This window comes from Musa acuminata, chromosome BXJ2-5 (genome assembly GCF_036884655.1).
Source record: "Musa acuminata AAA Group cultivar baxijiao chromosome BXJ2-5, Cavendish_Baxijiao_AAA, whole genome shotgun sequence".
Classification (NCBI taxonomy): Eukaryota; Viridiplantae; Streptophyta; class Magnoliopsida; order Zingiberales; family Musaceae; genus Musa; species Musa acuminata.
The window spans coordinates 32,996,248-33,012,651 of NC_088342.1; the positions used below are offsets into that span (position 1 = coordinate 32,996,248).

General features: G+C 38.7%; 1 long non-coding RNA gene across 1 annotated transcript; it reads right to left on the bottom strand.

Annotated features, from left to right (window-relative positions):
* Window positions 1-12,026: 12,026 nt before the first annotated feature.
* LOC135611760 (uncharacterized) lies at window positions 12,027-12,662 on the bottom strand. The gene is made up of 2 exons (XR_010486647.1): window positions 12,536-12,662; window positions 12,027-12,458 (listed from the first exon to the last, which is right to left on the bottom strand). It is a non-coding gene; the product is annotated as an uncharacterized LOC135611760 (long non-coding RNA).
* Between the last annotated feature and the right edge of the window lie 3,742 nt (window positions 12,663-16,404).

Sequence of the window (16,404 nt, forward strand, 5' to 3'; positions counted from 1 at the left end):
TCAAGTTTAAAGCCCTAAAAGTTTTACTATGAAGAGTTTTGGACAAAGGATATGCATATCATTTATAGATTGCAAGGATACTGTATAAAATTGATCATAACGCCTCTTCTGTTCTCTGTTTAAGTCAGCATCTGAGATTTCATTCAGAAGCCCATCATCACACCAAGAATCATCAGAAGCATGCTCTGGAACTAAAACTAACTCATTAGCATATTAAACTTTGTATTTGGTCAAAACAACCATGGCAGTATATCATACAACTTCCACAAAAGGCATCATGTAAATGCTACATAAACACCAAAGAGACCAAAATGTCATCTAATATATCCATAATATAGTCACTAATTTGAGGAAGAATGAAATTAAAATTTTAGTTTTGATGAAACTATACTCTGCACATGAATTGCTATGCATGCATCTAGGCCAATCAAATTCAATCGTCTCTGACTTTAAAGGAACAATTCATTCGATTCCAAAATCTCCACATGTGCATGCTCGCTCAATAGCAGAAATGAAAAAGAAACAGTAAAACAATATGATGCATGAGCAATTAAATTAATTTATTAATAAAATAAATTTAATTTGTTTAGAGATATTTTACATATGTAATAACATGAAAATATCTACTCAACGAGGAGAAAAAGAAAGAAAAAATACAACAAAAAAGAAATCATATTATTGAAAATTACAAATCTTGATTGAATATCTTAAAGATTCATCTCTATAAAGATGAAAGATTATCAATCAAAAATATCATGAAGAGAGGAAGACTATTTCTCAAATCAAATCAGAAACGAAGAACAAGATATCATATATTTGATTTGATGCGATTGTAATTTTTTAAATTTCTGTAATTTTCTTTTTATTCTTATACTTGAGCATATAAAAATGGGCTATAACATTGTAATGTATGAATAAAAAAAGGATCCATGAATCAAGTTTTTTTCCTTTCCCACCTTGTGAGGTATGCGGAGGTGCAAGACTTCTATCCTAGGAGTGTTATCTTTGAGCCAATTGGATAGTTATACATTTGCTTATTATTTTTAGTTATTATCTTTCACTTTTCTCTTTCTATTCCTCCACTATGAAAGTAATTTGTTGTTGCTCGTCCTACATGCCAACCAATATTGAACACTTCAAAATTAAATATACCATCACATAAGTCTCAGAGATATAACCGCAGTGCCTCACTACAATGCTAAAAACTTTGCAAATATCTAGTATTGGTAACAAACCTCATAGCAAACTTTTTACCTTCATCCTCTTGTGATGATCTAAGCATGTCCTACAAATAAATCAATTTGTTCCAAAGAGAAACAGAAGAATAGAAATAGCAGGTGCCACCAATTCCACCAAGTAAACCTTTTTCATATAAAAATATGACCAAAAGTATCAAATTTATGAGGAAAAAAAAAGCTCACTGAGGGAAAGAACAAGGGTGATCTAGAAGTTGTCCGCTTGCGGAGGGAGGGCAGCCATCAGAGTTAGAGCTTATCGGGAGAATCACATCAATCGGATCGATAAGCAGCAAAAACACATAGTCCTAGATTAATCATGAGGACCAGATTGATGGCGGAAAAGAATCTTGCACTGCATCTTCTTTAGGGTTTTCGAACTAGAAAAGTGCGAGAAGGGAATTGAGGGCTAACCGTGAAGTTCTGAACAAGATATGGTCGATTGTAATGCATTAAATAAATTTGTGAGAGAGTAGGGAACTCTCTTCTTTCCTTAGAGAGAGAAGCTCTGGGTTTCTAAGGCGATAAGGACAACCCCATTGCCTTCTCCCTCCTTAATTCCACCTTTGATGCGACCCAACCACACCCTTCCCCACCCCCCCCCGCCCCCAACTACTGGCTTCACATCCCCTACTTGGCTCTCTCCTTGCATCCATTGTTGTTCCCCTCCCTAGGGTGTCATCATCTTCTTCTGTGGTGTCGATCCCTTCAGTTAGGGTTCCTGGAGTGATGCCAAGCCAGACCCCTAAGGTTTTCTCCTTTGGCAAGTACCAAGAAAAATGGGCCACTCCATCGGGATCCTTCCAATGCCCCTCCGCCTTCCAAGAAGAGCCAATTGGATGGCCCTTTCACTGGAAAGAGCATCTCTTAGGCATTGATGTTAATTGGTCCTTCATATGGGCCAGATGCAAGTTCACTACTATCTTCTTCTTTGTTTAACCGGATCTATGATGCTTCTAAGGATTTCATCGAATTTGACGAAAAAACTCCTCATGAATGGCAAAAACCTTGAATATCTAGTTTGATCAATCATTTCCTCCGACTTCGACTTTGGATTTCCTGAAATATGTGGTTTCTCACTAATGGAAATGTTCTTTAGTGTCCCAAGTGATCAATTTGGCTTAAGGTTTTTATTTGCTTTCAATTTTTTTCTAAAGCGGAGGTTGTTCGCATCCTCACCGAGGGACCATGGACCATTCGAGGGGAGGTTTTGTATCTGATGCCCAAGAAAGCTAATTTCCAGCCTCTCACAGAGAGGATCTCATCTGTCCCTATCTAGGTGTAGTTCGTCAATCTTCCTTTGGAGTACTGGAACAGAATGTGTTATTAATCTTGGTTCTCTCCTAGGTCGTCCCCTAAAGAATGATGAATGTTCTTTCTCGTTTGAAAGGGGTCGATATGTAAGGTTAGTATAGAAATCGATCTTTCAAAACCCCATAAGCAGTATGACTGGGTCACCTAAAGAAAGGAATTTTCCAAACTGTTTCATATGAGAATTTACCTTTGGTGTGTTTCAAGTATAGTTGTGTGGGTCATAAAGTGGATTTGCCCTCTAGTTTCGATGACTTCTTTGACTTCCTCCCTTGTTTTTCTGGACTCTTCTCACAAGGCCGACCCCCAAAAGGGTGTGGAGCAACCCCCTTCCGATTTAGATGGCTCTATTACCCTAAGGGAGGTTGGGTCTTCTCACTTAGAGCTGGACCTCTTTGGTCCATGGATTAAAGTTGAGAAGCGTTGCCCGATTGGTCGTCGGCACAGCCAAGCCAACGCTGATCGAAATCGATCGGAATAGGGGGGTGGGGTGGTGCCATGTCGAGGAAGCGATCGAGGCCATTGGTTTCCTCTGCTCCTTGAGATATCGGCACACATACAGGTCACATGCCCCCTACACTATAAGAAAAATAGTTATTAACCATGAACAAAAGTTGTCACTAAAAGAATTAGTGCAAAATGAGCCATCACTAGCTTCCGTCAGCATAGATCTCGTGGCTAAAAGTTTTAGTAACAAAAAAAGACACATATGTCATTAAATTATAGTTTTTAGTGATAGTTTATATTTGTAGCTAAAACATTAAATTCTATCGCTAAAAATAAATAAATTGATAAATTAATATTTCTGTGACAACAATTGGTTATGAACACTTCTGTCACTAAAAGAATTGACTAACAATTTTAGTGACAATATAATTAACTCTTACTGATTAAATGGAAAAGATAATAATAATTTAGTGATGGCTTGACCTGTCACTAAAATATAAAAAAAATTAGTAATGGATTATTTGAGTGTCACTATACTGTCAATAATAATTTTATTAATTACCTATCAATTTTTAATAATTTCAAAATCATACCAAAACTTTTTCATAAATTCAAGATAAAATTATTGATATTTGAAACTTCACATTACAATCTTTATTTTATCCAAAAATCAATATCAAAGTGAGACAATTATAAATTCCACATCATCTCGAAAAAAAATACATCAAGATATCTTTATATCTTCATTCTTGAACTCTCCTGTGTCATCTTGTGCATCTTGCGTGAAGTCACAATTGCACAATATATACAGACAAGTCACAATTGTTAGAGTTGCATAGTAGAGTTGAATAGTCCATCACTATTATCCCATGTTTGCAAATGCAAATGGTTAAGAAGGTGAGGAAACTGAAACCCTATTCTTCACACATTATTTCTTGCTATTATACTATGGAGGTATATGCAAGTTTTCCTTTATGTCAACCTACTGCTGACATTACATACTTTTTATTTTCAGAGTTAAGAACTGTTGTATATGAAAATAAAAGCAATTTTATGGTTGATTTCATTGATAAAACATAAACATGTCAAGATTGTTAGCAGTCCATAACAAGTTTCTAGTGTACTGCAGCCTAAAATTGGAATCCAAAATCAGATTAAAGCTTTCTAAAAGATATACCTCTTAAGTGAAGTAAAGCAGCATGCAAGCTTAGATATATCAGTGTTGCCAAGCATTGAAATAAAGTGATATAGAAACAGAAAATATCGAAGTCAAGTTCATCTTCCTAAGCGAGGGGAGGCCCGAAGCGCGTCGCTTGGGCGCTCGCCCGAGCCCAGGCGTCGGGCGAGCACCCGGGTTAAACCCAGCGACCGAACCAGCGTTTTAGGTCTGGTTCAATCTCCGGTGCTTTAGTTGGTCCAATCGAACCAACTAAAGCACCGATATCAGCCTTCTTCTCACGACTTCCCCAACTCTAACCCCGCTCGCCACTTCCACTCCCACTGCCGCTGCCACTGCTACCGCTATCGCTGCCACTATCGTCGCTCGTCGCTCTTGCTCTCGCTGCCGCTGCCACTGTCGTCGCTCGCCGCTCCCGCTCTCGCTCCCCCCTGCTCGCTGCTACCGCTGCCACTATCGCCGCTCCCGCTGCCACTACTCGCTGTTACTGCTGTCGCTGCCACTATCGTCGCTCGCCACTCCTGCTCCCGTTGACACTGTTGCCGCTCCCGCTGCCTCTGCTCGCTACTACTGCTGCTGCTGCCACTATCGCCGCTCGCCGCTCCTACTCCCGCTACTCGTTACTACCACTGTCGTTGCCACTGTCGCCGCTCCCGTTGCCATCGCTCGCCGCTACCGCTGCCGCTGCCACTATCGCTTCTCGTTGCTACCGCTGCCGCTGCTCTCAGTCAGTAGCCTCAGTCTTCCTCTTACTCACACTCTTCTTACTTCAATAGTATACTGTTATCAATATATTAACAATATGCTACTAACCAAGGTTCGTCGTACCGTACCGTACAGGCGTTTCGACCCGAGCTCGGTACGGTACGGTACGGTACCGGTGTACCGGGCGGTACATCAGGGCGTACCGAACAATTTTATACTTTTTTCATACTGTAGCACTGTAGCGGTATCGGGCGATCCGCATACCGGTAACCTATCGGATCGGTACGTACCGCCGGGTACGGATGGTACGCTTCGGTATGATAGACCTTGCTACTAACTATATACTAGTAATAGTATTTTTATTTATTAGATTAATAATATATTATTTTGATTTTAATACTATTAATTTTTATTTATTTAAAATTATTATTAGGTTTCAGAATAAATGATATATTTTTATTTAAATAAATATATTTATTAATTATATTATATATTTTTATATTTTAGCGTCTCGCTTCACTCAGACGAACGCCTAGCACCTCGGACGTTTTTGGACCTGAGCACCTTTTGGCACCTAGCGCCTTTTCAATCAATGCTTGTAACAAAATTGCAAACTCTCTTTAATGCATCTCAACTCCCAAAGCTTTGACAACAAGTTGACAACAACTTATAGCTAAACAATGAAAAACAAGACCAAGTTTATATACCATTTATGCCCTCCATTCCAGCTCTGACAATAGGCCGAGCACTTGAGTAGCTGCGGAAGGACCAAAAACTCTTATCTACAAAACATAAATAAATGTTACACAATGGCACTTCCCGTGATTCACCATCCAAATTCGAGCAATCAACAATCCAAATAACATAATTAATCAAATTAAAGCCCCACGCCCCCACAATCCAAACCCTAATTGAGATTTCCCAAGAGGATCCGCCACGATGAACCTCACGAGAAACATAGAAGAAAAGGCGTAATCCAAATAGAACCGAGAATCCACGCAGAACAAATACAACCCTGAGCAATTAAACGGAAATCGAGACGAGCTCCATAGCAAAAGAAACAAGAGCATATCAATGCGTCGCAATAGGAACGGGGTAGGAGAAAGGAGTGGAGGCAAACCTGGGGGCAGGGCTCGACGACGGGATCGATCGCCTGAGGAGCAAAGGTAGGGGTTTTCGACGAGCGGGACAACTGGGTGGGACGAGTGAAGCTCCGTCTCTCGATCTCGTCTTCCTCGCCCGCTCCTATTTCGCTGTTAGTGGCGACGCACGGACGTGAGGGGATCATTAAATCGCAACTACAGAGAGAAGCAGTGTAGAACGAGGAGGTCGAGGAGCAGTGACGGCCAGGACCGAAGAGCCAAGTAAGAATCCGCCATTTCCACCGTCTCTCTCTCTCACTCTCCCTGCCTCCGGGGGTGATATGGCGAGGGCGTCTCATGCTTAGTGACGCGGTTGATATCGGATTCGGGGAGTGGCCTCCGGAGCCGTCGGATCCGGGTGGGGTTGCAGCCGCCGCCGTTCTCCCTGTAGTTGCGATTTAATGATCCCCTCACGTCCGTGCGTTTTAATGATCCCCTCACGTTCCTCGCCCGCTCCTATTTCGCTGTTGGTGGCGACGCACGGACGTGCGTTTTAATGATCCCCTCACGTCCGTGCGTTTTAATGATCCCCTCACGTCCGTGCGTTCTCCGCTCAAAATGGCGACGCACGGACGTGAGGGGATCATTAAAACGCACGGACGGACGTGAGGGGATCATTAAATCGCACGGACGTGAGGGGATCATTAAAACGCACGGACGTGAGGGGATCATTAAAACGCACGTCCGTGCGTCGCCACCAACAGCGAAATAGGAGCGGGCGAGGAACGTGAGGGGATCATTAAAACGCACGGACGTGAGGGGATCATTAAATCGCAACTACAGGGAGAACGGCGGCGGCTGCAACCCCACCCGGATCCGACGGCTCCGGAGGCCACTCCCCGAATCCGATATCAACCGCGTCACTAAGCATGAGACGCCCTCGCCATATCACCCCCGGAGTCAGGGAGAGTGAGAGAGAGAGACGGTGGAAATGGCGGATTCTTACTTGGCTCTTCGGTCCTGGCCGTCACTGCTCCTCGACCTCCTCGTTCTACACTGCTTCTCTCTGTAGTTGCGATTTAATGATCCCCTCACGTCCGTGCGTTTTAATGATCCCCTCACGTTCCTCGCCCGCTCCTATTTCGCTGTTGGTGGCGACGCACGGACGTGCGTTTTAATGATCCCCTCACGTCCGTGCGTTTTAATGATCCCCTCACGTCCGTGCGATTTAATGATCCCCTCACGTCCGTCCGTGCGTTTTAATGATCCCCTCACGTCCGTGCGTCGCCATTTTTCTTGGTACTTGCCAAAGGAGAAAACCTTAGGGTCAAATACTCATCTTGTAAATGAGCTTACAACAACATAATCAAATTAATATTTTATTTATAAAAAATTAATTTATTTTAAGCTTTCGATTTTTGGTAAGTTAGTCTACGTCGGTTTTGACACGAATTGAAATGTTTGTCGGCGCTCTCTCTCTGTCTTATAACTATTTTCTTGGCAACGAGAATATGAAAACAAAAATGAACAAACCCTCATCACTCGATAACAGAACAATACCATGAAGAGCAAACCAAAATAACAACAATCCATATCACTTGAATCGAACCAGAACCTTTCATCAACGAGATTAATGTCGAGGAGGTCTCGAGGAAGCAATTTCTTAAAAGCATAAACTCGTCCTCCTCCTTCATCGGCACCTCCTCACCAACTTTGAAACCCGCCGTCTTCAATCAAGTCATTGGGAATAAGGGGTTGGCTGCGCGGGAGAGGGAGGAGTGAAGTATTTAGGATGGTGGAGAGAGAGGGAGGAGAGGAGAGGAGAGCGTGGGCCGTGATTCCTGATCTCGTTTGCGGAGCTGGAGATTGGTATTTCCACTAGGGTTCGCCTACAATCGTGCACCACCAAGAAGGCCGTGACACGTTATTTCTTTTTCAAAACATTTATATCCCAACTTGCTTAAGTTGAATCGACCGACTCTAAGTCAACTCGTAACTCCATTCTAGTCAAGCTTTGTATCCGATTCAAACGTCAGGTCCAGCTCCAAATCTCAATCTGGGCCGTAGGATCACATGATCCTACGATCTTGATCACAAATTTGATGACCGCATCTAATTCAACAGTGAATATATATATATATATATATATATATATATATATATATATATATATATATATATATATATATATAAAGCATTAGATCTAACCGTGGAGGGGAATATTACAACAGAAATGACGGCTCAAGTGAATAACGTCGAGGACCATTTGCTCTATGCTTAGAGGAGTGTGGAATTATCCCTCTGTATAAAATGCCAAGGTCACCTAACATGAATGGTGTAGTTGAAAGACGAAACTGCATACTTAAAGACATAGTAAGAAATATGATTTTTTAATCTACTTTGCCAGAGTCACCCTGAAGAGAAGCAATAAAAACTATAGCTTACATTCTTATAGAGTACCAATTAAAGCAACTACAAAAACACCTTATGAGCTTTGGACCGGAAGAAAGCCTAGTCTAAGACACTTTCATAGGTTGTCTATCTAAGACAAGGCTTTACAGGCCTAACGAAAAGAAATTGGAACCCCAAACAATAAGCAATTATTTTATTGGTTATTCTGAACGATCTAAGGGGTACAAATTTTATAATCTCAAATCAATAAATATTTTTGAGACGAGTATTGCTACAAGGATATTGAGTTTGGGGGGAGAAATAAGGTTAAAGACTTTACGTTTGAGGAAGAATTGGTTCAATTTAATCCAATTTATATAGTTGCCACTGATGTGGTAAATTCAATACCTCAAAAGGATATAGTTATTTCAACTCTCATATAGTATAAGAAAATTATTCATGAGGATCAAACTCAACATCCATAAGAACATATGCCACAAGAGCTAGCACCTTTGTGATGATCCATTAGGGTAAGGAGGAGTGTCATTTCATATGATTATATGGTATTTCTCTGGGAACATGAAAAAAGTAGTGATATGATGGAAGATGATCCAATCAACTTCTGTCAAGCCATAGAGGATTCCAATTCTGATAAGTGGATTAAAGCAATGAATCAAGAGTATAAGTCCATACAAGACAATAAAGTTTGAGAACTTGTCCCATTACTAGAAGGAGTGAAACCTATTGGTTGTAAATGAATTTTTAAAACCAAAGGGGATTCTAATGGTAATGTGGAGAGATATAATGCACGTCTTGTGGCAAAGGGCTATACTCAAAAAGAAGGGATTGACTTTAAATAAACCTCTCCGGTTTTAACGAATGACTCTTTTAGAATAATTATGGCTTTAGCCACACATTTTGATTTGGAGCTCTTTTAGATGGATGTCAAAATAACAATTCTCAATGGAAATATTGATGAAATAATTTATATGGTACAACCAGAATACTTTGTATCAAAAGAACCTAAAGAAAATAATATGTAAATTGATAAAATCTATCTATGAGATAAAACATATTGAATCTTGGATTTTGACGATGAAATCAATTAATGAGTTTACGATCTAATGTACATTTAAGTGACGTAGGACTATATTCAATCAGGAAAGATAAATTGATTAAAGCGGTGGAATCAAAAGTTGGGCTAAAATGGAACATGTCAGAAGATTGGATGTCGGACCGGAGGAATGGTCGACATATCAGCAGAAGGCTTCGTGCCATGAGTTCGAGCATCGGGCCAAAAGGATCAGACATTGCACTAAGGAGATCGGGTGTTGCGGATATCAACATGTCGATTGGGCAATACATCATAAGAGAGGACGATATGCCGAAGGTTCGGGTGAAGCATCGGATGAACCAATGACATGTTGGATAACTTAGAATTCTTACTTATAATAATTTGTCTAGATCGAAGTAGTTTTAGTTCTAATTGGATTGTTTAGAATGTAATTAGACCAACTCAATTATGGGTTAACTCGGCCTGAATTGGGGTTATTTTGGGCCAAGTGGAAGGCCCAATTAGTGACCCATAGTTGGCCCAAGCTGTGACACTGCCAGTTTAGGTGATAATATTGCTCAGATACAATCTCCCAGACTGTGTTAGGCGATGGTACCACCTAGTCTCAAACTAGCAGGCGGTGGTATTGCTAGTACCCCGAAAACCCAAGATGAGATCATTTGGTCCCTAAATTTGAATTCATTTGGGGCCTAAAAAAGCCCTACTCATCCTTACTCAGTAAACACATCAATTGTGAGTTAAAGAAAAGAAAAATGCTATAGTAATATTATAAAAACTCGTCTCAAGCTCTCAGTATTATATATGAAGTTTAAGAGAGAGGTGAGGTTGTAAAGGTTATCTCCTAAACCGGTGAAAAGGAGAAAATGGGTGTAAAAGGATAGTTGATCTTCCTCCGTTGAAAGAAGATCGATAGTGAAAGCCGATGGCCTTGAGTGAAGAGGAATCAGGAGTGGATGCAGGTCACGATGATCGAACCACTATAAAACTTAGTTTGTATTTATATTTTGTTGTTTACCTTTATTGCAAACTGCTTTACTTGCTCATTACATTTTTATGAACGTTTTCGAGTTAAACATATTTCCAATATGATTTTATCGAACGAAATTTTCGAATCGATGTAATTTTTATCGTAAGCACTAATTCACACTCCCCCCCTCTTAGTGCCGATTTCGATCCTAACAAAACAAACATCCTTTTAGTAGTATCACAAATTTCATCAAGTAATTATCTCATTTGGTTTTAAGATGAATGTTGTTGATGATTGCATGTATCATAAATTCAGTGGGAGCAAATTTATTTTACTTATATTTTATACGGATGACATTCTGCTTGCCACTAATGATATAGACATATTGCACGAAACCAAGAGATTTTTATCTAGAAATTTTGAGATGAAAGATCTTGGTGATACCCCTTTTGTATTAGGAATCAAGATACACCGAGATAGATCGCGAGGTATTCTAGGATTATTACAAAGGAACTATATCGATAAAGTACTCAAAAGGTTTAGCATATAGGATTGTAAACCAGGAGACACCCCTATCACAAAGGGAGACAAGTTCAGTCTCAATTAGTGCCTTAAAAAAAATCTGGAAACTTAAGAAATGCAGAAGATTTCCTATGCATTAGCTTTAGGGAGTCTAATGTATGCACAGGTTTGTACGCGTCACGATATAATGTACATTGTTGGAATGTTAGATAGATACTTAAGCAATCATGGAATGAATCATTGGAATGTAGCTAAAAGAGTCATGAGATATTTAAAGAGAACAAAAGATCATATGGGAGATCAGACCATTTGAAGATCATTGGATATTCTGACTCCGATTTTACTAGATGCTAAGACAATATGATTTAATATTCTCCGACACATTCAAAAATAATAATTAATTATAAAAATAATATATAATTAATCTAGAATTATACACATGAATACATTTAATGAGACTTATATTTTATAATTTATAATTTATACAAATACTATATTGTGGAGCATGACATAGTTGTAATATGCTTAGACATCTAAGATTACAATTAATTAAAGGTCAAAGAGAGTTAAGTTGGTAATTGCTGATTTATTTGGCAAATCAAAAATTTATGGCTATTGAATTGACTTGCTAAATACATAAGAAAGATCAGAAAAACTCAACCATATGACTTTAACTTAGTGTAAAAAAAAATCTAATTAATGAAATACGATGTTAATTTAAAGCTGAAGTAAATGCATTCTGAAAGTAGAAATTTATTCAGAAAAAAGGAAAGAAAAAAGTGTAAGAGTTGTTTGTATTAGTTTGAAAATAGTATCTCATTCATTTCAATATAGTGCTACTTGATTAACCTCTCATCAGATTCTATCGTTATTGTTGGAGAAGCATCTTATGCTTATATTTACAGTGTGCAAAACTAGGAGGAAAAAGAAAGGCCATGCTCAACATCAAACACAATGAAAAAGTATTGCATTTCGGAAGGAGATTATTATCAAACCATGAGTGCTTTCAACGTTCCCAAAAATGACGGCACAGTTCCAGTGGAAGAATAGTCAATACTCTGAAATTTGGAACCTATTTTTCTGAAGCAAAATCTCAAAATATATTATGCTGCAATGGAGCAATGGTTCAGTTCTTTTCATTGCAATCTGAGGCCATCAAAAAATTACAATCTGTCCAGAAAATTCAGACGTAAGTGAATTTGAACGATCCCTCCAAGTACTTCAACATCAAGGTCATTCTTCTTCCTCTCCTTTTACAACATCAACACTTGCTTTGATTTCAGAAGACTCACTTACAAGTAACATAAGCTCCTTGAAAAAGAAGTCTAACTTATTGCAGTCAAAATCTTCGATTGCCGATGATACTGTCGCTTTTGATCTTTGATGAGATTGTTTATTTTCTTGTTGTAGTTGAAAGTGATACATTCTCAGAGCATCGTCCGTGGAAATCTCTTGAACGGGCTTGTAAAGACTTTGAAACGTGCATCTGTCTTCAAGCTTCTTAACTAACTTTTCTTTGAATTGATCTGGGAGGTTTACAAATGCACTACGAAATAATGTAGGAAAAATAAGATACCAAAATTCTTCTGCAGAAAGAGATCAGTAAATACTATCACTTTTCACCTTGTGATGCCTCTAACAATTCCCCATTTGTAACCACTGCTTGCAGATTGCTTAAACCCAATGTTGAAGCCCTCTTGGGCAGAAGCTTCCTTTCCTGCAGATATACCATCTCGATAACCCATATAAACTTTTGTCAAGGGTTCCATATGATACATCCTCAAGTTTAAAGCCCTAAAAGTTTTACTATGAAGAGTTTTGGACAAAGGATATGCATATCATTTATAGATTGCAAGGATACTGTATAAAATTGATCATAACGCCTCTTCTGTTCTCTGTTTAAGTCAGCATCTGAGATTTCATTCAGAAGCCCATCATCACACCAAGAATCATCAGAAGCATGCTCTGGAACTAAAACTAACTCATTAGCATATTAAACTTTGTATTTGGTCAAAACAACCATGGCAGTATATCATACAACTTCCACAAAAGGCATCATGTAAATGCTACATAAACACCAAAGAGACCAAAATGTCATCTAATATATCCATAATATAGTCACTAATTTGAGGAAGAATGAAATTAAAATTTTAGTTTTGATGAAACTATACTCTGCACATGAATTGCTATGCATGCATCTAGGCCAATCAAATTCAATCGTCTCTGACTTTAAAGGAACAATTCATTCGATTCCAAAATCTCCACATGTGCATGCTCGCTCAATAGCAGAAATGAAAAAGAAACAGTAAAACAATATGATGCATGAGCAATTAAATTAATTTATTAATAAAATAAATTTAATTTGTTTAGAGATATTTTACATATGTAATAACATGAAAATATCTACTCAACGAGGAGAAAAAGAAAGAAAAAATACAACAAAAAAGAAATCATATTATTGAAAATTACAAATCTTGATTGAATATCTTAAAGATTCATCTCTATAAAGATGAAAGATTATCAATCAAAAATATCATGAAGAGAGGAAGACTATTTCTCAAATCAAATCAGAAACGAAGAACAAGATATCATATATTTGATTTGATGCGATTGTAATTTTTTAAATTTCTGTAATTTTCTTTTTATTCTTATACTTGAGCATATAAAAATGGGCTATAACATTGTAATGTATGAATAAAAAAAGGATCCATGAATCAAGTTTTTTTCCTTTCCCACCTTGTGAGGCATGCGGAGGTGCAAGACTTCTATCCTAGGAGTGTTATCTTTGAGCCAATTGGATAGTTATACATTTGCTTATTATTTTTAGTTATTATCTTTCACTTTTCTCTTTCTATTCCTCCACTATGAAAGTAATTTGTTGTTGCTCGTCCTACATGCCAACCAATATTGAACACTTCAAAATTAAATATACCATCACATAAGTCTCAGAGATATAACCGCAGTGCCTCACCACAATGCTAAAAACTTTGCAAATATCTAGTATTGGTAACAAACCTCATAGCAAACTTTTTACCTTCATCCTCTTGTGATGATCTAAGCATGTCCTACAAATAAATCAATTTGTTCCAAAGAGAAACAGAAGAATAGAAATAGCAGGTGCCACCAATTCCACCAAGTAAACCTTTTTCATATAAAAATATGACCAAAAGTATCAAATTTATGAGGAAAAAAAAAGCTCACTGAGGGAAAGAACAAGGGTGATCTAGAAGTTGTCCGCTTGCGGAGGGAGGGCAGCCATCAGAGTTAGAGCTTATCGGGAGAATCACATCAATCGGATCGATAAGCAGCAAAAACACATAGTCCTAGATTAATCATGAGGACCAGATTGATGGCGGAAAAGAATCTTGCACTGCATCTTCTTTAGGGTTTTCGAACTAGAAAAGTGCGAGAAGGGAATTGGGGGCTAACCGTGAAGTTCTGAACAAGATATGGTCGATTGTAATGCATTAAATAAATTTGTGAGAGAGTAGGGAACTCTCTTCTTTCCTTAGAGAGAGAAGCTCTGGGTTTCTAAGGCGATAAGGACAACCCCATTGCCTTCTCCCTCCTTAATTCCACCTTTGATGCGACCCAACCACACCCTTCCCCACCCCCCCCCCGCCCCCAACTACTGGCTTCACATCCCCTACTTGGCTCTCTCCTTGCATCCATTGTTGTTCCCCTCCCTAGGGTGTCATCATCTTCTTCTGTGGTGTCGATCCCTTCAGTTAGGGTTCCTGGAGTGATGCCAAGCCAGACCCCTAAGGTTTTCTCCTTTGGCAAGTACCAAGAAAAATGGGCCACTCCATCGGGATCCTTCCAATGCCCCTCCGCCTTCCAAGAAGAGCCAATTGGATGGCCCTTTCACTGGAAAGAGCATCTCTTAGGCATTGATGTTAATTGGTCCTTCATATGGGCCAGATGCAAGTTCACTACTATCTTCTTCTTTGTTTAACCGGATCTATGATGCTTCTAAGGATTTCATCGAATTTGACGAAAAAACTCCTCATGAATGGCAAAAACCTTGAATATCTAGTTTGATCAATCATTTCCTCCGACTTCGACTTTGGATTTCCTGAAATATGTGGTTTCTCACTAATGGAAATGTTCTTTGGTGTCCCAAGTGATCAATTTGGCTTAAGGTTTTTATTTGCTTTCAATTTTTTTCTAAAGCGGAGGTTGTTCGCATCCTCACCGAGGGACCATGGACCATTCGAGGGGAGGTTTTGTATCTGATGCCCAAGAAAGCTAATTTCCAGCCTCTCACAGAGAGGATCTCATCTGTCCCTATCTAGGTGTAGTTCGTCAATCTTCCTTTGGAGTACTGGAACAGAATGTGTTATTAATCTTGGTTCTCTCCTAGGTCGTCCCCTAAAGAATGATGAATGTTCTTTCTCGTTTGAAAGGGGTCGATATGTAAGGTTAGTATAGAAATCGATCTTTCAAAACCCCATAAGCAGTATGACTGGGTCACCTAAAGAAAGGAATTTTCCAAACTGTTTCATATGAGAATTTACCTTTGGTGTGTTTCAAGTATAGTTGTGTGGGTCATAAAGTGGATTTGCCCTCTAGTTTCGATGACTTCTTTGACTTCCTCCCTTGTTTTTCTGGACTCTTCTCACAAGGCCGACCCCCAAAAGGGTGTGGAGCAACCCCCTTCCGATTTAGATGGCTCTATTACCCTAAGGGAGGTTGGGTCTTCTCACTTAGAGCTGGACCTCTTTGGTCCATGGATTAAAGTTGAGAAGCGTTGCCCGATTGGTCGTCGGCACAGCCAAGCCAACGCTGATCGAAATCGATCGGAATAGGGGGGTGGGGTGGTGCCATGTCGAGGAAGCGATCGAGGCCATTGGTTTCCTCTGCTCCTTGAGATATTGGCACACATACAGGTCACATGCCCCCTACACTATAAGAAAAATAGTTATTAACCATGAACAAAAGTTGTCACTAAAAGAATTAGTGCAAAATGAGCCATCACTAGCTTCCGTCAGCATAGATCTCGTGGCTAAAAGTTTTAGTAACAAAAAAAGACACATATGTCATTAAATTATAGTTTTTAGTGATAGTTTATATTTGTAGCTAAAACATTAAATTCTATCGCTAAAAATAAATAAATTGATAAATTAATATTTCTGTGACAACAATTGGTTATGAACACTTCTGTCACTAAAAGAATTGACTAACAATTTTAGTGACAATATAATTAACTCTTACTGATTAAATGGAAAAGATAATAATAATTTAGTGATGGCTTGACCTGTCACTAAAATATAAAAAAAATTAGTAATGGATTATTTGAGTGTCACTATACTGTCAATAATAATTTTATTAATTACCTATCAATTTTTAATAATTTCAAAATCATACCAAAACTTTTTCATAAATTCAAGATAAAATTATTGATATTTGAAACTTCACATTACAATCTTTATTTTATCCAAAAATCAATATCAAAGTGAGACAATTATAAATTCCACATCATCTCGAAAAAA